We start from the raw sequence: 22,228 nt of genomic DNA on the forward strand, positions 1-22,228 counted from the left end.
AGTAACATTGCATATTTTTTTTGTAAGGCTGTTATTGTAGTGTTACTAAGTTTAGATCAGCTCAGTTTGAATTTTGCTAAGTAGTTTTGCTAATTGAGAGAATGTCTTCGAACTCTCCATACTCTTGAAAATTTAGTCATACTTTGCTGCTTTTATCTCTTATTAATGTTCAACTTTAGAAACTTAAAAAATACTATATAGTATATGTAGTGTATAGTATGCATATAATTTTTTTTTAATTTTTTATTGTGAAGATACTATACAGAGGGTTACAGTTACATGAGCAAGGGAGCAAGTACACTTCCTATTGAGCATTGCTACACCCTCCATTGTTTTCCCGCTAGCATCCCTTATCTCCCTACCTTCCCCGAGGTTCTTTTTTTTTTAATTGTGATTAAGTGATTACATAATTTCCCAAATTTCACAGTATTGTGGAATAATGATGCTCATTTAAAGTCACAAGTTCATTCTAACTTTCCTGGAGCAAATTGTCTATCGTGGTCTATAACATATAACGGTGTACACATATGCATATAATTTTTAATTACTGTAAATTTACAGAGATTTCATAGTTGTATTTTCATACATGCATATAATATACATTGTTGAAATTATGTTCATTTTTTTTGGGAGAGGGTTAGTTGTGGGACTTGAACTCTGGGCCTGGGCTCTGTCCCTTAGCTCTTCAACTCAAGGCTAGTGATCTGCCACTGGACCCACCATGTTACTCCAATTTTTTGCTGATTTATTGGAGATTAGAGTCTCAATAGACTTTCTGGCCTGGGCTGGCTTTGAACTGTAATCCTCAGATCTCAGCCTCCTGAGTATCTAGGATTACAGGCATAGCCACTGGCACCCAGCTTGTCCTTTCTCCTTCTGCTGGTCGTCTTTCCCCATCATTCTACCTTTTACTGTCATAGCATCTATTTATTTATTGAGCCAAGCCTGGGCCTTCACTCAGGGCTTGGGCACTGTCTCTGATTTCTCTCTCTCTCTCTCTCTCTCTCTCTCTCTCTCTCTCTCTCTCTCTCTCTCTCTCTCTCTCTCTCTCTCTCTCTCTCTCTTTTTGCTCATGGCTTGTACTTTACCGTTTGAGCTGTAGTTCCACTTTGGAATTTTTGGCAGTTAAAAGTCTCATGATCCTCAGCTCTTACCTTCCCAACATGTTAGGATTACAGGTATGAATCACTCCTGCCTGACTTGTTATAAAATTTTAGTAAACATCCTTTTTAAGATTTGTTTCATATTTTGTGATTTTATAATAGGTAAATGAAGCAGCAAGTTAGAGTTGATAAGTTGAAAATGAAACGTTTTGTTTAGAAAATACTACTTAATAAATATAAATGACTTGATCTTGATGTCCTTGTGTCTGATAGGCCTTCATATTTTGATTATGGCCCCTTTGGTTTGACTTAAAAGTTCTAAGTTTGGGCTGGGAAGATGGCTCAGTGATAGAGTGCTTGCCTTGCATGCCTGAGGCCCTAGGTTCGATTCCCTAGTACCACATAAGCAAAAAGAAAAAAGCCGGAAGTGGCGCTATGGCTCAAGTGCAGCGCCCAGGCTCAGAGTTCAGGCCCTATGACTGGAGCCCCCCCCCCAAAAAAAAAAACGTTCTAAGTTTGTGGTGACTTTGTATGGGCTTTCTTATGGGCATCCATACTGTTTAGTAAAAAGGTAAAATCAGATACATAACTGCTTTTCTATATATTTGCAAAAGAACTTCAATCCACATAAGTTTACTGTTAGATTTGGAATTTACTGCTTAATTTTCTCATTGCTTTTAAAAAGCAAATAATAAAAGGAAAGTTCTAAAGAGAAAGAATAATATTTTTATATTTTAGAATTTCTAAACCTGTTGTGTTCTGATTTTTTTTCCTCTGAACTTTCACAATTTTCCTTCCTTCATTCCTTCCTTTCTCTCTCCCTTTCCTCTCTCCCTCCCCTCTCTTCTTTCCTTCTTCCCTTTCCTCCCTTCTTTCCTCCCTTTAATCTCTTTCTCGAGCTGGTACCAGTACTTGAACTCAGGGCCTAGGCATTTTCCTTTAGTGTTTTTGTTTTTGGTGCAAGGCTGGTGCTCTTATACTTGAGCCACAGTTTCACTTCTGCCTTTTTGATAGTTAATTGTAGATAAGTGTTTCATGGCCTTTTCTGCTTGAGCTGGGTTCTAACCATGAACCTCAGATCTCAGCCTCCTGAATAGCTAAATTACAGGTGTGATCCATGGGTTCTTGGCTTCACAATTTTTTTGTATTTGTTATGAAAATGTAATTAGATTATGTCCTATTTCCATTTTGCATATAAAACACTTTTTGTAGGCCATTTGAAAATGGAACATTTCTAAGAGAAAACCATAGCCACAGCCACCATAAGGTGTTCCTTGGTAACTAGCGGTGCGGTCTCTAGGCTAATTTATGTACTATTCAGGAATCTTAGGGGATTGTATCCCCATGGAGAGTTATTTTGTTCATCAGCTTTGTTTTTGACTTATCAGTCTTGAGCATATTCTTTACCCCACCTATACTTCGAATTGATTGTGAAGATCAAACATTGAGCAGTATATTTACTGTTACAATATTTATTTTATTTTTTTGTGTGTGCTGATGCTGAATATTGAATTCAAGGTCTTATACTCTTGCTTGGCTTTTTCAGTGGCCTGGTGTGTGCTACTACTTGAGCTACATCTGCACTTCCAGGATTTTTCTCGTTAATCGGAGAGTCCCTTGGACTTTTCTCCCTGGCTGGCTTCAAATCAACATCAGACTGAGCCTCCTGAGTAGCTAGATTACAGGCATGAGCCACTGGTCCCAGACTTTTAAAATATTGCAGCCTCCTGGCTACTTAGGAGAACTGAGATCTGAGTATCTTGGTTTGAAGCCCAAAGAAAAGTGCTTGGGAATCCCAATTAACCATCAGAAAAGCAGATTGGAGTGTGTGACTCAAGTGATGGAACACCAGCTGTGAGCAGAAAAAAGACAGCAAGAGTATGAAGCCTTGCCTTGAGTTCAAGCCCTCACTATTGACACAGAAAAAGTGCTCAAACAATAGATTGATAGGTCCATTTAGCAAAATGTATTAAATAATTACTGACATGAAAATGTGTTCATATTTAATTAGAAGTATATAATGATGTTTAAATTAGGTACTTTCTGTTTTTTCACAGTACTAGAGTTTGAGCTTGAGCTTTGAGGCATTGAGCCTGGTTCGTTTGCTTGGCTGGTTCTCTACCACTTGAACCATGCTTCCAGATCATCTCTGCTGGTTATTCAGACTTGGTGATTTTTTTTCTCCCCAGCCTGGCTTTGTCCAGTTTGGGGGAGAAGTTTTTTTTTTTTTTTTTTTTTTTTTTTTTGTCGTTCGTGGGGCTTGAACTCTGGGCCTGAAAAGCCTGTTCAATTAAACTGAATGAGACCAGGTGCTGGTGATTCCTGCCTCTAATAGCCACATGAGGCTGAGATCTGAGAATTGAGGTTCTTAGCCAGTCTGGGCAGAAAAGTTCACGAGAATCCCATTTTCAGTAAACAGTGGAGCTATGCCTCAAGTGGTCTAAAGCTGTAGCATTGGGCACAAAAGTTCAGGGACAGTGCCCAGGCTCTGAGTTCAAGGCCCAGGATCTGTACCAAAAAAAAAGTTCATGTAAATGAGTTGGTGTTATGGATCTAGGAACTCATTACTGAATTAATAAAGTATATCAGATTGACATGTAGTTCTGTGGTTTAGTGCTTGACTTGTTTCTGTGAGACCTGGATGCAATCCTTAGTACTGTAAACGAAAAAAAAAACAGTAGTATTTGGAATAAAATATAGCCTACTTTATCCCTACCTCTAAACAGAAAACATTTATTGTTCTGCAAAGAAATGGAACCTAAAAATATTTTAGAAGCCAGGTGGCTGGTGTTTCACACCTATACTCCTAGCTATTCAGCCTGAGATATGAGGATCAAATTTCTAAGACAGCCTGGAAGAAAAGTCTGTGTGGCTCTCTTGTGTTCCAAGCTGGAAGTGGAACTATGGCTGTAGTAGAGTGACTGTAGCCTTAAGTAAAAAAGCTAAGCAATAGTGGGAGGCTCTGACTTCAAGCCCAAATATCTGTATACATACTCCCCCCAAAAAGACTTTTCCAACATTTGTTCTGCCAGTACTTAGAGCCTTCTCATGTGTTGGTAAGATTGTGTTCATTGAAATGAATTCATCAGACTTAATATCCTTGTCTTCCCTTTAATTTGTATTTTATGAAATGCATCATATAATAGTGTTATTTTAGTAATGCACTATGTATATATTTATTTGAGGTTGCATTGCACTTATTATCTTCTTCTGTTTTAGTGCTTTTTTAGGACCAAAGGATATATTTCCTTACTCAGAAAATAAGGAAAAGTATGGCAAACCAAATAAATAAAAAGGCTTCAATGAAGGCTTATGGGAGATAGATAACAATCCAAAAGTGAAATTTTCAAGTGTACAGGTGAGTCATTGGATACCCACTTAGTTTAGTATTATTTATTCAGTCTTGGAGGAAAAAATATCATCATAGGTAGAGGAAAATAAGATGGCATTTAAGACTCTTAGTAATTTTGGATTAAATTGTGTTCTTATTTATGGAATAAACTTTGACTTTTTATGTCTAGATGAACTACTGAAATTATTATACTGCTAATGAGACCTCAGAAAACTGAGAAATGCTTGGTTATTTACTCCTAAGAATAAAGTTTAATATATTAGATTTAAAGCCATATATACTGTCTTTTTTTTCTTTATTTATTTATTTTTTGTCAGTTGTGGGACTTGAACTCTGGGTCTGTGCACCATCCCTGAGCTCTTCAGCTTAACGCTAGAGCTCTACCACTTGAGCCACAGCACCACTTCCAGTTTTCTGGTAGTTAATTGGTGATAGAGTGTCAGGGACTTCCCTTGCCCAGGCTGGCTTTGAATCTCGATCCTCAGATCTCAGCCTCTTGAGTAGCTAGGATTACAGGCGTGAGCCACCAGTGCCTGGCTTCTACTATATTAGCTCTCAGACATTTCCATACATGCATACAAATCGTTGAAAATAAGTTTTATTCTATTTTCATACATGTGTAAAGTACTTAATTTGCCCTCTCCTTGTCCCTCTTCCCTCCTGCTAGTACCTGATCACCCAGAAGAGCCTATATTACTTTCCTATCATTCATTTTTTAAGTGTGTATTACACAAAGGAATTTTGCCATGTTATTTCACATATATACATATATGCTATGTTCAGTTCAAGATATTTTTTTGGAGGGGTCAGTTGTGGGGCTTGAACTCTGGGCTTGGGTGCTGTCTCTGCGCTCTTCAGCTCAAGGTGACAGACCGGGGGGTTGTGTGTGTGTGTGTGTGGTGTGTGGTGAGTGTGCGAGTGTGAGTGTGGGTGATGGGTGGTATGTGTGAGCGTGAGTGGTGTGTGTGTGATGTGATTGAGTGTGTGTGTGGTGTGTGTGGTATGATTGAGTGACTGAGCATGTGTGGTGTGTGTGTGGTGTGGTATGAGTGTGAGCATGTGGTGTGAGTGTGGTGTATGTGGTGTGAGTGGTGTGATTGTGAGCAAGCATGTGTGGTGTGTGTGATTGAGTGTGAGTGTGGTGTGTGTGGTGTGATTAAGTGAGTGAGCATGTAGTGTGTGGTACTTTTGGTGTGTGGTGAGTGTGAGTGTGAGTAGTGTGGTATGACTGTGTGGTGTGAGTTTGGTATGACTGAGTGTGGTGTGAGTGCTGTAGGTGTGGTGTGGTGTGATCGTGTGTGGTGTATGTGAGTGAGCATGTATGGTGTGTGGTGTGTGGTGTATGAGCATGTGTGGTGTGTGGGTGGTGTGATTTGAGTGAGCGTGTGTAGTGTGATTGTGAGTGTGAACATATGTGGTGTGAGTAAAATGGGTGGTGTGATTGAGTGTTAGCATGTGTGGTGTGTGGTGTGAGTGGTGTATGGTGTGTGAGTGAGCGTGTGTGTGGTGTAATTGACTGTGAGCGTGTGGTGTGTGTGGTGTGATTGAATGAGCGTGTGTGGTGTGTGTGGTGTGTGGAGTGTGACCGTGTGTGGTGTGTGTGATTGTGTGTGTGGTGTTAGTGTGAGTCATTCCATTGTCCTAGGTGCTGGGTGTGAATGTTGCCTTATGCTCCGGGCCGCTCTTCCGTGGCTCTTCAGGGAGCAGAGCACAGAGCTTGTGGGTCACCTGCTGCTCTGCGCGGGGCCAGGGTCGTAGGGTCGCTGGGTCAGGGGGATCAGTGGGGCCAGCCGGGCTGAGGGTTGGCAGGCCCAGCCTGGCCTTGGCTCCCACCCTGACTGCACCCAACGCCCACCACTCCGTGGTCCCCGCGGTCCTGGAGGCAGAGGTTGGAGGCTCTCAGTTGGAGGCAGTCTGGACCAACTTCACCCTCATCTCAGAGAGACTGGTGAGGAGGGCACCTGGCACAGCAGGGAGGCTGGGTGGGGCCCTGTGCCTGGTGGGGGAGCTGCCTGGCCAGGCTCTGGGCCCGCCTGCCCCCCTGGACAGGGCAGCAGGTGCTGCTCCGCAGGTGGCCACTTGAGGGCGCTGTCTCCCCGGCCTGCAGAGCCGACAGAGGCCTTGTGCAGCCAGGATCCCATTAGTGGTGGAGGGGTGTCTGGTCCAGCGGGAGGGCGGCCCAGGTCAGGGGGTGACTGGCCAGCCGGGAGTGGGGAGGCCCACACGGTGGGGATGGAAGGGTGCGGTGGGAGCCGTGGGGGGTGTAGTGGGGGCGAGGTGTAGGGGGAGGTTCTGGGTGCAGCATGGGAGTTCTGCCCCTGATGACTTTCTTCTCTGCATAGCACCTGATGCCTGGCATTTCCTCAAATCATCTTCACAACACATAGGAGGTGGGCACCTCTGCAGCCCTATCTTTTTACACAAGAAGTTAAGTAATTCAGCATCAGGTAATCACGTGAACTGGCATTGACTTCAGGTCTGCCAGAGTTGGAGAACTTCGTCTCTTTGTTCCAAAGGAAATTGGACTATCTGTCTCCAGAATGTGGCTTTGCTCTGTTAAATGGCCCCAGGACTGGGAAGGTGGCTCAGTGGTAGAGCGCTTGCCTTGCATGCCTGAGGCCCTGGGTTCGATTCCTCAGCAACACATAAGCAAAAAGAAAAAAGCCGGAAGTGGCTCTGTGGCTCAAGTGATAGAGTGCTAGCCTTGAGCTGAAGGGCTGAGGGACAGCACCCAGGCCCAGAGTTCAGGCCCCATGACTGGACCCCCCCAAAAAAATCACCCCAATAAAAGCTGTTGTCTTCACTTGAAAGGTTGGGGAATCAGGAGATACTTTAGGTGGGGCATAAAAGCCTGTGCAAACATAAAAGATCATCATTCTATTGTTGATATATATCCTAGTAAGGACATTTTAAATGCAATGCAAACATAACACAGATTCCCTGCTGATGTTTCTAACTTAGTAATTTGTGAGTTCGACTTCTGAGCAGATCTTCATTGAGACACTTGAGTCATAGAGAAAAAATAACACTTGGCTTTGGAGTTCATCAACTTGGAAATTTTTTTTATATTTTTTTATTGTGAAAATACTGTACAGAGGGGTTACAATTACATGGGCAAGATAATGGGTACATTTATCATCAAGCATTGTAGCCTCCTCCTTTGTTTCCCCTTCCCATCCCTTCACATCCCCCCTTCCCCCAATCCTCCCCTCCCCCTCCCCACCGAAGTTGTAAAGTTCGTTTTCGACATGACAACTTGTACTTCTCATTGTCGCAATGGGTCCACCTGTATCCTCGTTTAAATGACTTGTTTTTCCCTTTCCCCTCCACAAATTATACCGACATCAAATACAGTGAAAGTAGGGGTTATAAAATGGGGGAGGGACATACAAAGCAACAAAGAAATAATCTTATAAATGCGTTAGAAACCATCGCATGAAAGAAAACATTTGAATACATATCTTAGGGTTTATTTCCCAAACATTACCTCATCTGACTTTTTCTGCTTGACTCAGACATATACTAGATATTGCAAATAAGGGGAACCATGGGACCTATGTTTCTTTGGGCTTGGCTTACTTCACTTAATATAATTTTCAACTTGGAAATTTTCTTATTTTACTTTGTGAAGACAAGGCCTTACACACATGGAAATGAGAAACTAATTCGTAAGTGTACAATTAAACAGACACAGTTTGTATGCAAGTGTACACAGATGTATTAACTGAAGTATGGTATTTGCAGGGGAGAATTCGGATGGTAAAATTCCCCAGGAAAACAAACTCATAGTCCAATGAAATGAATACCAGGAAACTGGCACTTTAAAGGTATGAGTAGGTCAAGGGGAGGGAGGGTGGATGAACGAAGAGAGGAAGGCAACCATAATACTTAACATGTATCCTGTGAAACCAAGAATTGAGAACAGGGCTGGTTTTGGGAGAGTTGGGAGAGAATGATGAAGGGGTGGCATGATCAAGGTGCATTGTATTTATAAACTGATGTGTGCCACCACTGATAACAAAACCACAATATAAAAGGGGCAGCGAACACTGGGAGACATTGGCATAGGTGAGAATTACCTGCCTGACCACTGATAGAACCACACAGGCACTTCAATGGGGAAAGCCATTTCACAGAAATCATCTCAGGGAGACAGTGAATGTTTTGTCTTTATGAGGTATGCAATATTTGGATGTCATAGAAAGGAAGGATTCGAGGCACGAGCAGGGGTGGTGGGGGAGGAATATGCCCGGTCCCTTCCTGTGCTGGTGAGGTGCAGTGGGACAGTAGGGTTGCGGTGGAGGCGTGGGGAGAGGAGGCTAGAGGAGACCTTGAATGTCACATTGAGGACGGGTTTTGTGCTGCAGCAGCAGAGGACTGTCAGGAGCACAGAGGGAAGATTTCCTCGGTGGTGTTGTGGAGGCAGAGACAGGAACCATAATACTAATTAGGCGTTCATTGCTAATACGCTCATAGGAGTGGTGGCCAAGAGTAGGATGTGAGAGATGTGGAAAGTCAGTATGAAAGCACAGCTGAGTTACTCAAAGACAAATTTCCAAGTGGGTAATGAGAAAAGGAGAAACTCTCTGACACAAAAATAGAACAAGGTGAAGGAATTTGGTGGGGGCAGGTGGTTAAGAAGGTGCCTATTTTGAGATAACAAACTTGCTTCTGGATGTAATGAGTTTTGATGTGCTGTTAGAATGTGACGTGTAGATGTCCACATATAAAATTGCCAAGTGCAGATATCTGAATTCTGATGATGTGAAGCCCTGGAGTGCCAACGTGAACCGTGAAACCAAGAGCTTCTGAAAAATTCAGGCCCCAAACGCTTTGAGATGTCAAACCTCAACCCGTCACTAAATTATTCACATTTGATTTTGTTCTCATAATGAACAGAGCAAAGAATCCGTTTTTTTCTCACAGATTTTTTTTTGAAGTTGGCAAAAATAATGTATTTTAAAGAAGTCATCAATGATCACTGAACTTACTTGGTAGATTCTTTTTTTCTTTTTGGTGAGGAATGACTCACATACTAGAAAGTATAAAATCCAATGGCAAATATACACATGAGTCCCCCTATACGTACACCACTCCCATCAGGAAATGGAACGCTTCCAGCACTCCAAAAAGTGCCTCATAAGTTAAGGTCTCTCCAAGCTGCTACCTTCCAGAATGACTACCACTTTGAACAATATCCACTTAAGTTATTTTTATGCCTACAGCTCTGTATGAATTGAATCATACAATGATATATCACATACTATATATGATCTTGTATCTGTGATAATATATATCTTTCTTTGGTTAAGATGCATTTTTCTAGTATAGTTCATGGAAACAAATCTGGAGACGTGGATGTAATTTACACTTATTGAGGAACCATGCCACCCTAGTACACCAGGCCATCGGCCGCACATAGGGACTTTGTCTGCATTGGTGTACACACACACACACACACACCACACAGACAGGCTGAAGCACACACACACACACACACACACACACACACCCCACACAGACATAGGCTGAAGGCCCCTAGATGAGGTCATGGCAGACTCAGGCACTGGTTATGGCCCAGGTTTTACCCTCTTTTCTCAAGAGTGGGGGGAAGACTCTTACAACTCTCATGTGATCGTCTTAGGTCAAATGAATATTTTTATTTTACCCCCACTCTTGGTGTAGGGACAGGAAAGTTGTTTAGCCTTTGCAAACTGATTTTTTATCTAAGTGCTGAAAAGTTAGTTTGCTCTTATAATAGCATAAATAAACACTCTTGGAGCGAGAGCTCAGTTTTATTCTTCCCTCTTCAGCAAAGCATTATAAACAAAATCACCTCCATTCTAAACACAGAAACCTAGAATTACAGGAAGGACATCTCATTTATTTAATAGTGGTAAGGAAAATAGTTTATGGAACAAGGACCAAGGACCTTAGATAAGGGGACTAGAGCCACAGCTTCCTGCAGCTGTGCAATGAGTTACAGGCAGGGAGGGAGAGGTGGAGGCCTTGCTATTATGTGCACAGAAACACCTTTCAGTAATCCAGGAGCTCAGGGCTGCCCAGCATGCTTTGTATTAGAGGCTGGGGACAGCATATTTCTTTGTATCCTTAGAGTTTCTGTTGCCTTCTGAAACTGATACAACACAAATTGTTTGTGTGTGCGTGTATGTATGAAAGAGGAAGCACTTTAGTTCAAATGAGCACTTAATATTCGTAATTTGATCTAATTTTAATAAATTATATATGGGAAATACTGAATAGGCCACAAAATATTTTATTATTACTATTTTTTAAAATAAAATGTTTTTCTCCATTTCTTCTGTCCCACCTTCAATTTTTTGTTGCTTTTTTTTTCTTATGAGCAAGAATTATATCTGCTCAGATTCTCAAAAATTAATCTGCTTTAAAATGTTGAGAACATCAGGTCTCCTGTCAGTAAGCAGACAGGAGAAGTTAGGGAGAAGAGCATTGTTTGGAAAAGAAAACTTAGTCATCCTGTCACCTGAATGCATATTTGTGTACTGCTTAGATATTGCTGCTCCAAGTGATTCTGAACAGCTCTTCAAAGGGTGCATTGGTATGTGACATTTCAGAGGGAGATGAAGCTTCAGTCCACAAAAGGACATATATTAATTGGGGATTTTACTTTATTTTGGCACAGAGTTTTTAAAAAAAAAATCACCTGGATGGATTTTAAGATATAGACAACGTTTCAGATCTGGTTTTGGAAGCCTGATTGAGAAAGTTCTTTCTCCCCAGCATTTAGGACAGCATGTTCTCTCTAAAGAAAGCTGTCTATTTTTCTTTTCTTTGATGGACCTTCAGTTTAGAACAGACACAAAGCTGGGAACACAACCCAAGGCAGAAAAAATTCACTCCTATGTACTGTTGGTCAGGTTGACTGTAGGACACAAAGGTTATGGATCGGTGGTGGAGCCTTGTCCCTGCGTGAGCATGTTTTCTGGACTTTGGCTGGAGCTGAATTACTGACTTCTGAAAGGAGGGATGGGTCTGGGTTTCTAGCGGGAACAGCCAATGGGAAGGAAGTAATATTCATTAAGAGTGTCTCAGGCAGGCCACACCGGTAAGGCATGCTGTTAACACACCCTCCTGCACACTGTTCGCCTGTGTTTGAAACCCTTCCAGGATACTGGGGTTACGTTTTTATTCCAACCAGGAAGAATACATGATTGGATTCTTCTTTTTATCCCTTCCTTCCTTCCTTCCTCGCTTCCCTCCCTCCCTCCCTCCCTCACCCATCTCCCCCTCCCCCTGCTGCCCTCCTCTGGAGCTCTTCTTTCCAGCAGGAGCTTGAGAATAAGATTATTATCCAATCAACTCAACAGCAGCCCATGTCAGTGTCCACATGTGCATCTGAGACGAGAAGAGATTCATTTGTGACCTGGAAACTGAAGTCTGCTTAGGTCTGTAAATATGAATAAAGCCCATTCTCCTTAATGATGAAGGTAATCTCCAGTAATTTAATTGTCTTTCTTAACTAGTGGGGATAACCCATTTCTCTCCACCCCCCCCTCCTCTCACACAAAAACTATGCTTCTCATAGAGTGATCTTTACAAACACAGGGGAAATATGTCTTTTGGTTAATTGCATTTGAAAGAGCTTCCCCCCCCCCTTTTTTTCTTTTTTGTATGAGAGACTCTTCTTTCTCCACCACAAATTATGTGTTTTTCTAATACATATTGTGGTGAGCTGCTTGGGCTCTTATGGGCTAACTGTGGAAGTGGTTGGTGTGTGTGGGATGTACTCCTGGCTTGGGTTAGCTTTGGTGAAAGTTGCTGCTTTGGTTGCTGCTACAGATGAAAGGCAGTTTCTTTCTGTTGCCGTTGTTTGTGGAACTTTGGTGGACCTGGAGTGGATTGTGAGACCCCCCTGCCAGCCCATCCCCTGTGAGCACAGAGCCGTTGTCTCTTTCCATGTGTCATGTGCATTTTCCAAAACATTCAGCCGTGCCTCTAAGAAAGAAGTACAGCTTCTTAAGATGGCCTAGGAATGGAGCTGTTTTCTTTTCAATATGGTTTTGGAAAGAAATTATAGATGGAAGGTAGAAATCAAGTTGTACAGAAGGACTTAAGTGTAAGCCAGGAATGCAAAGATTAGACTCACTGGTTTAGTTAGGGCAAATAACTTCACTTTGAATTATTTTCTTCTTTTGAGCGAAAAAAAAAGTAGATCTGTGTTGAAAGCAGTGTCTGAGGAGACCAGCTTATAACACACAGCAATTGCAGAGACAAGTTAGGTGACACCAAGAACAAGTGTGTCTAGGCAGTCCCTTTAAAAATACCCCAACCGAGGTTATAACCACACAGCTTCTTTGAGGAATAACGCATCCAGGGCTAAAGCAGCCTAATTTTATTCAAGGATTTGAAGAGTAAAAAGGGATTTGGTTCTTTAAAAAAGGGAAAAAAGAACAGCCGAGTGAGGATTATTGATCAGTGAGGGATTAAACATTTGCTGGAATACAAAGCATCAGGAATTATCAACATGGACATCACAGTGGCCGGCCATTCAGCACTTGGAAATGCAAACAGCCCAGTTTCCCACTGATCCAATGGCAGCAGCCTGGAGCTCTTGATTCCCTGTGTGTCCACCTTTGTACTCCCTGCCCCTGGACAGGGATGAGGAGATGGGTTAGGGGTGAAAGGAAACTAATCTTGCTCTTTTAACTTCTGTCTGTCTGTCCCTCTTGAGCAGGCCAAGCAGAGACCAGAGAGGGAAAGCACTGGGGAGCCTAGGAGAGGTCCTGAGGTCCAGAGAGGATCAGGAGATCTATCGGGAAACCTCAACTACCACTTCCTCCTGTTGCCAGGGCTGTGGTCCTGTCTGCTTGCCGGCCCGCACCTGCCTCTGTGGTTCACAAGGAAAAGGCATTTGGCACTTGTACAGCCGGCCCAAGGGAGTAGTGCTGGGGCCATCCCTCCCTTTCTGGTTTTGTCTTTTTCTTCCCCTGTCAGGTGCCACTGGCTTTGAACCATGTAATTGCATCAATAAGCCATCTCTGGGATGAGCGGTGTGTGTGTGTGTATGTGTGTGTGTGTGTGTGTGTGTGTCTGTGTGTGTGTCTGTTTGTGTGTGTGTCTGTGTGTGTGTCTGTGTGTGTGTGTGTGTGTGTGTGTGTGTGTCTGTGTGTGTGTTCTACTGGCAGCCTGGCTCTGCCACCCTGCCTCCTGGAAGGGTTTGCAGGACTGAGGACATTGGTTTGGATCCTGAGGCTGATTTTTATCACCTCTGCATAAGGCTTAGCCTGTGAGGAGGGAAAGTGAGAGGGAGGGAAGAGGAAGTCTGACTTTGCACTTTCAAGAGCATGTGTGATTTTCCAGGATGTACATAATATACATTGAAGCATCTGTGTTGTGGGCTCCCAGGGATTTGCCTGTTCTCAGTGCCGATTCTTTGTGCACCCTGCATACATCCTACCTTTTGGAGACTGGGGGAGGCAGTGGAGGATGTTGTATAAGAGGACCAGTGTCCTGACCCACGTGCTGACTGGGTTAAAACAGGTGCACAGATACTTCAAGCTCCAGCCCACATCTCTACCCCCCTGGGCAGGAAGAGCCTAGGGTCACCGTCTGCCTCTTGGAGACTCAGTTTCCCCATCCACTGGGAAGTTTTTGATAAAGGCCTTTATTTTGGGTGCCACATTCTCATGCTGAGTCTCCTATTGCCTTCTGTTGTCAACTTGAGGAGCCTTTGAAACTTTGGGGGAGACGTTCCCATCTTTTTCTTCCTTCTTCTTTTCCATACATTGGACTGTGTTGCTATTTTCAGGCCACAAGTGATGAGACTGAAATGTAAGTGTCTTGATGTGCCAGGTGGGGACATCAGGCCACCTGGCTCAAAACCTGGAATTCTAGGACATGTTAACTGTCTGAACCACAGAGGTAGAGAGAGCACACACAGGGCCACACTCACTGACCCGTGAATGTCACAGATGTGGCCGGGCCAGGCCTTGAGACCATGTCAACCCTGGTCCAGAGGAGAAAGGACACACTTCACCCACAGCTCTTTTTAGGGAGCTGGGATTGAGTTCCATCTGTAGAATCGCAAAGTGTTTCTGGGTTTGGAGCCACTCTTTCTCAGACGTCAAGTAAACACACACAAGGTTGCAATGAGGGTTATGCAAGCCTGTATGCTGGGGTTTGACTCAGGACAAGCCCTAAAATGAGCACATTTTGCTCATTTTTGCTGTTCAAAATTTTGGTGATCCTAGGGTTTAAACTCAGAGCCTTGCACTTGTTATACGGATGCTTTACCACTTGAACCTTGCCTCTAGGTTCCTTTGCTTTCTGCCAATGTTGTATGACTGTGTCTGAATCCACCTCCTCTAGGTTCACTGGTGATGTTGGACTCCCGGGCCCATGTCACCGCACTGTTTTTCTCCCCCAGAAACAGTGTCTTGTGGACCTTTCTGCCCGGTCTGTCCTAGAACCTTGATCCTTCTAATGTCAGCCTGCTAAGTAGCTGAGATGATAGGTGCCAGCCACCAGCATGTAGCTGAGGATGTATTGTCCCACTGTTATCCTACTGAGCCCAAACCTTAGATGCACCCAGTGATTGTGTTGGCGAATTGACATCATCGGATGAGCAGCATATATGGCTTATTTATTGACAGTCGAGGTCCAAGCCCTGACTAGGCCCAAAGCCTTAGCCTCACTCTTGGTCCATGGAGATGGAAGACTATCCAGGCAGATGTGTCTCAAAACAGCAATGCTGCTGAGTTTGGTGTGTGTGGTTGTTTGGGGTGTGTGTGGTTGGGGTATGTGTGGTTGTTTGGGGTGTGTGTAGTTGTTTGGGAAGTGTGTGGTTTGGGATGTGTGTGGTTGTTTGTGGTGTGTGTGGTTGTTTGGGATGTGTGTAGTTGTTTGGGATGTGTGTGGTTGTTTGGGATGTTTATGATTGTTTGGGGTGTGTGTGTGTGGTTGTTTGGTGTGTGTGTGTGGTTGTTTGCGGGAGTGTGGTTTGGTTTCCTGCTCATCAGCCTTGGTGGGTGCCATCTTCTCCCCTCCCCATAGGATGCTCTCTGCTCACAGTGGTGTGACCTGTACCCCTCTCTATTCTCAGTGTTTAACCTGTACCTCCTCTCTGCTCTTGGTATGACTCTATCCCCTCTCTGCTCTTGGTAGTGTGACTTGTATCCCTTCTCTGTTTTTGGTGTGACCTGTACCCCCTCTCTGCTCTTGGTGTGACCTGTACCCCAGGGCTAATTTAGGCCATTGGGATTTAGAATGCAGTTGGAGATGGGAAGGAGAGGGGACTGGAGAGGGAGGCTGGGAGAAGAGATCTGGTCCCACACCTGCTCGCTGCTCCTCAGGACACCTCTGTGCACTCCACAGGGCCACTGTGAAGCCTGATGGGGAGGAGCTCTATTCTGGCTGTCCAGGGCCCCGCGGAAGGAAAAGCAAGGGAGGAACGCGCTTGAAAATAACATCGTGACTGTTCTTGGGGTAGAGTTCTGCTTTTGCCAGCTTCATTTTTAATGAAAGGATGGAAATGTCCAGAGGCAGGGTGGTGACTAATGGAGTTGCATTGTCCTCTTCTTATTGGAGTTTCAACAGCAGGGCATCCAAGCTCACTCTCTGAGACTGCATTCACGCCAATGTGCAATATGAAATGGAGTTCCTTCCGCATTCACCTCTCTCTAGTCCTGGGCCTGGAGCAGCAACTTAGTCTTCACCTGGTCTGATTTGATGGGATGATTCTCCAGCGCTCACTCCTTTTCTTATGTTGACAGTGGTAGTGGTGGGGGGGGAACACAAATTTACATGACAAAGGACATAGTTCACCTTTTTCACCTGGGAAGTACTTGTGTTTGTTTTCTGGGTAGATAAACTACATTTAAATGGCATGATGGATTAAATAAAGTGTTATTTTTATTTCCTTACCATTGTTAAGGACTAAGTACTTCTGGGTTTTCTTTTTCTTTTTTCTTTTTTACTATCTGGCAGCAAAAATGCCAGCTCAAGTAGAAGTGTGGTTCAAGTGGTAAAATGCCAGCTTTGGAAGAAAACGCTAAGGAAGAGCATGAGGCCACCAGATTGAAGTCTAGGCTTCCAGTCCCAGAGGCAGGCTGTGAGTCACAGCCCATTGGGGTCACACAGCCCAGCACTGCGTAACAGACAGTGAAAGGGTCAGGACATGACTGCCATCATTTTGTTTTTCTTTGCATGCTAGGCTTTGAAGTCAGGGCCATGCCCTTACTAGACAGAAGTTATATCATCTGAGCAATGCCTCCGGCCCTTTTTTGCTTTATTTATTTTTCAAATACGGCTTCCAGGCTGACCCATCAGCACCTCTCATGCATACTTGGATCATTAATGTCAGCTGCCCATGGCACTCATTCTCCCTCCCCCCCCCCCAACTCCTTGGAGTCCTGCTGGAGGCTCACTGCAGACACATCCTCATGGCTGCTGTAAATGGAAGGGACCCTGGTCATCAGCAAATGGCAGTGTGAGGCCAAGCAAGGTCAGAACTGGTCAGGAATCAGGACTGGTAATGACTCTGTGCTTAGGGGCAGGCATAGCTCCTGATGAGTGGGTGGAGGACTGGACTATGTAGCTTCAGTGTATCTGTTTTCAGGCAGTGACTATCATAGACACATTTGGATTTTGTGAGGTTTTTGAGCAGTGAGGATGGAAATCAGCTTGGGGCACAGCTGTGGACAGGTTGGTTGGTCCGTCCCATGTGCCTGGGACACCTTAGCTTGCTTTGGCACCTAGGTAACAAGTTGCCCTTATGACGTAAGTTTATGATTTTCTCAAGTAGAGACTATATTAAACTCCACGAAGGCACAAGGCTTGACTTGTTCTGGCCACAACTAGTTCCTCCTATTGTCTCCAGACAGAGCAGCAGCTCCACAAATAAGGGATGGGAGGGGGGCATGGGGAACGAGAAGGAAGGGGTGGCGTCGCCCAGGAAGCATTGTACTTGTAACCTGACTTCTGGAATTGTTACCCTGGGTGCAACCCCATCAAAATACTAATAAAAAAGTCATGTTTTCTTATTTGTTATGAACAAATAAGAAAAATAATTTTAAACAACCACACTCTATAACCCATAGATAATTACTTCTATTTTTGTTTTTAAGAAACAATCATTGTTGGAGAGTTTTCTTTGAAATACAAAAACTCTTCTTGGAAGCTTATCTGTGTATTAGACAACAGAGCCCCTGAGTTTGAGTTTGCAAAGACTTGGAAATGGAGACTTTCAGGATGATTGCACTCCTTCCGCGCAGTGTGTTTCCATACCCATGCATTCCCACAAAAATTTCCTCCAGTCATTTTTGGCACTCTAATCTTTGTTACCTAGTTTAGAAAACAAAAGTTGGGGAAAGTCATGTGAATTGAAAGTTGTGCTTTTCTGTATATGGTTAAAGAAGTCTTCCTTTGGGAACTGCCTACATTTCTTTGCTGTTTTCGGCAAGTTTTCCTGGCTCTTGCTGCTTTCTTTCTTCCTTAGAGGATTCTGTAAGGTCTATCCATCATCCAGTTACCAAAATGCACCTCACTGGAGAAGGAAAAATAGTTGGCGTAGCTGAGTGTTTGAAAGGAAATAGGAGGAAAGACATGCCTCCACACATCGAACCATCTCTGATGCGCTTTTGGAAATTCATAATGACAGATGGGTTGGGGAGAAGGAGATACACTCCACAGTGGGCTTCCTTTCAGATCCAGAGCTCCTTCCAAGGTGTTCTGAGCTATTCTTAGCAACTGGGGCTCCACACATTCACCCCGCCCCCCCCCAGAAGAGAAGACTGCTTGAGGAAGCTTTGTTGCTTAGCATTTTGCTCCAAACAAAAGCCAAACCAGGCAATGCAGGAATAGATGTGGAGAAATCTAGACGTCTATTTCATAGAACTTGAAGGACCAAGGCACCTGACTTCTCAGGACCTGTGCTTCTTCAGTCCTCTGATAGGAGTGAGAAGTTCTTTCTCACTCATCAATTCTTTCAGAATTCTCTGAAAGAAGTGATGAGAATATTCGTAGGGAATGGTGGAGATAGGAAGGTTCCATAGTCCCTATCTTTTGGACACTTGCAGTGTGGAAATCATTGAAATTGTTTTCCCCTTCTCTTGTTTATTCAACTCTACCTATCGTTGGTTGATGGCTCAGATTATCTCCCTTCCCCCCCCAACCCCCAGTGTAGTAATGCATTTCAGGGTAATGCAGAATTTCAATTTGGGGTGTAGAGTGATATGGTTTGATCATGTGTTACAGAGTTGAAGTTCTGAGACCCCCCCTCCCCCATGGAGTTAGGAGCTTTGCGCCATGTAGTCACTCTAAGAGCACCTGTGGATTCTTTCCTAGGCTCTCATACTTAGCCACCGACCATGAGCTTGAGCTCTGCCTCTGATGGGCACCAGTTGAGTGTCCATTTTCACCATGAACATATTTGTGTGGACAGGACCTTCTGTTTGGGGGGGGCATACCGTGGTGGCTGTGGCAAGACAGAGAAAATGCCTACGTCTGTAAAGGTGTACCTAAGCTGAATCCACAGACTTCTATTCCCAGAACGGCCTCAACTGGTGATCCTCCAGATCTGAGTTCCCTGAGTACCAAAGATTATAGGCACCAGTCATGGATTCCTGGCATGATGCCTAAATATTGCAGCGGATGCAAGGAGTTTGAGAAGTGGCGACTGCCTTACAGGGGGTTGCGAACTCCAGCCCCTTATTCTGTTGCAGATGTCAAATCAGAAGCCATCTATCCACCACAGGCAGCTTTATTAGATGATCAAATTGGTTATGGAAGTGCCCTGCCCACCTGCACTGGCCTCTTTCCCTTACCCAGCTAAGGACTCCTTGCAGACACACCCTCATGGCTGCTTTGCCTGCTGTGATCTCAACTCCTTTCCAAATGCTTGCCTCGGCAGCTTCCCCTCCATCGTGCCTGTGCCTCTCGGACTGGGTTCCCATGGTGGTTGGATATTGAGCTGCTTGTTAGAGGAGGAAACAAGGGCTGTTGTGTACAATGGCAGGCCTGAACTGGCCCTGAGGCAGGGCAGACGCTCTCCCAGGTGGGACTTGTCAGGGCACAGGGCAGGCATCCTGCCACTGGGCCCTGGGTCACTGTGGTGAGCAGCGGTCACACTGGAACTTCTCTCTCTCAGAGAACAACAGGTTATATCTGACCAGATTGTCTTCTCTAGGGAATCTGTTTCTCCACCTACTCCTGGGGGATGCCTGGGGCTTGAGTCCATGCCAGGCTTCACTCCTGTCCAGAACTTTTCATTCCAGAAGTTTCAACCACTCAGCCAACCCCCCTGCCCTTTGCTGCATTCCCTTCTCTGATTCTGTGGCTTACACTCTTCATTTTCTATGAATTGTGAGTTTCCCTTCTGGCTATCCTTGGTTCCTTCCCTTTAGTTTGATTGTGAATAGGCTCCTACTTTGCTTCTAGAAACTTCTTTCCTTCTACCTCTCATTTGGGGGATACTTTACTATACTTCTTTTGGGGGATTCAAGAGTGTTTATGAATTGTTTCTTAAGTGGGCAAACTGCACATACTCTTTAGAGCAGTTTGTGTGGGGGGGTGTGCGTACGTGCAGTTTGTGTGTGGAGGGGTGTGCGTACGTGCACATATGACATATGTGCTTCAACACAACTTCAGAAGAGAGGTTCCGCTCCTGATTTCCTGATTCAGAGAATGAGGTACAGAAGATTCAACCTTGAGTAGTGAACAGGGGAGGGCCAGGCGGCCTGAGCTCCAGACATTGTTCTCTGTACATCGCCATCTTATGTGACAATGGGACAAGTCTCAGTGTCAGAGCAGCAAAAGTACTGAGTTGAAACATTCAACCGTGGAAATCTTTTACAGATTATGCCCTCATGAAATGATCTATTTGGCAGGAGTTTGGAGTAACAAATGTATGAATTTATTGTAGGAATGTATTAGATCAGTTCTCTTCTCCTCTATCCTGAGGCTTTGTGATGGTTGCTGACTGGTTCACTTGCAGGAGTTTTCCTGTTCATAGCTCATGAGCAAAATGAGGGTGATAAATTGCACAGAGGAAACTGATTATTGACAATGATTTGGGCTCTTCTATTCCCTCTATCTGATAGTGCCAGCGACTTCTTAACTGGCATGGACTGTTTGCTGTAAGATAGTTTCCCTTTTCACACAAACTCACAAACTGGTGAACTGTCATACTGTGTCTTTTCAGTAGTATCCAAATGTAAGGCTGGCTGACAGCTAGTTTGTTGACTCCTAGAAGATAATAGCAATTGTCTCCGAACAGATTTGTTTCAAAGATTCATTACCTGAGTTCTGGAACCACTTGTGAGGTGAAAGATCTCTATCAAGATGGGAGGGAAGGCCACCATGTTGGGTGCAGCCTGCAGGGAGTAGACTCAGCCATTCTATTTGTACACCCTACATCTCTTTGTGGCTGTGGAGGACCAAAACTTTGAATGAACTTTCACTATTTGCTGCAAAGTGTCCCAGGCATTTCATATCTTACTTGCTGAATGGCTTTGAATGGTCAATGCAATCTTAGGTATACCCATGGGAACTCAGATAAGCTATACAGGGAATTGTATTTAATCAAAGACTTCAAACAATAGAAATTAAGAGGCAATGGTGTGTTTGTATATTTAGCTTTCACTCTAAAAAAAATAAAACCAAACTGAACAAAAACTGATCTCAGTGTTTAAGAGGAAAATCTGCTTTTAACAACTTCAACAAAGGTTGATCCCCCCCATCTTAAAAAGCCCCATCAAACTAACTTCTTAATAATTTATTAACCAATGAGGAAATAATGAGGACTACAATTCCTTTGAATTGTATAAACCTGTATAAAAGATAGATCAAAATGACAGTCCAAGATAAGTGAATGTTGGACTGATCTATTGAACTCTTCTAAAATACTCAGGTGAAAAGAAGCCTAGATCCAGGCTACCTACTTGAAAAATAAAAAGACCAGCTCTTGTTGGTTCCAGTTGAGGATGTGGATGGTATGCTTTAGGTTCAGGAGGAAGGTCAATCAGCTAAATATGTCAGAACCCTTGGAGCAGAGGGAGAGCTGTGTGGACAGGCCTTGGGTTTGACCTCAGAGCCTCACCCTGGGTAAGCTGGCCACCACCACGTGGCAGGTGCTCATCACAGACTTATCTTTTGTGTTTTGAATCTGCTTTTTGTCTTGTCATGGTCTGATGAATATTTGCTAAGTTCTTGTTACTGCTGGTACCAGCTGCATGCCATGGCCATTATGGTAAAGAAGACACATGCTTTCGGCCCTTCAATGGTAAGATCTGGATGAGAAAAACCACTTATTCATCATGTATCACTACACATACCTGTAATCCAAGCTACTTGGCAGATGAAGGTAGGAGGATTAGGATCTGCGGTCAGTCTGGGCAAAAGAAGAGATCTTATCTAAAAAAAGAAACTAAAAGCAAACAGAATTGGGGGTGTGGCTCAAGTGATAGAGGTCTTACCCAGCAAACATGAGACCCTGAATTCAATCTCCTACACTGCAAGAGAAGGAGGAGGAGGAGGAGGAGGAAGAGGAGGAAGGAAAGCAGAAGAAGAAGGTGGAGGAGGAGCAGAAGCAGCAACAGAAGACGGAGGAAGAGGAGAAAGAGGGGAGGAGGAAGAAGAGATGGGAAAGGAGGGAGAAGAGGAGGAAAGGAAGAGGAGTATGAGAAGAGGAAGAAGTAGAAAGGAGAGGAAACAGAAGAGGAGGAGGAAGAGAAAAGATGAGTGAGTTATTTCCAGATAAAGGGAAGGCAGTTTGGGAATGGGCATATTCGGTTAG

General features: G+C 44.0%; 1 long non-coding RNA gene across 1 annotated transcript; it reads left to right on the plus strand.

The window, feature by feature from the left end:
• The first annotated feature begins 11,597 nt into the window (after positions 1-11,597).
• On the plus strand, positions 11,598-16,322 carry LOC138834487 (uncharacterized). Its single transcript, XR_011374138.1, has 2 exons — positions 11,598-11,882; positions 15,811-16,322. It is a non-coding gene; the product is annotated as an uncharacterized lncRNA (long non-coding RNA).
• The last annotated feature ends 5,906 nt before the right edge of the window (positions 16,323-22,228 follow it).

This window comes from Dipodomys merriami, unplaced genomic scaffold (assembly GCF_024711535.1).
Source record: "Dipodomys merriami isolate MVZ:Mamm:240054 unplaced genomic scaffold, mDipMer1.0.p SCAF_2160, whole genome shotgun sequence".
Classification (NCBI taxonomy): Eukaryota; Metazoa; Chordata; class Mammalia; order Rodentia; family Heteromyidae; genus Dipodomys; species Dipodomys merriami.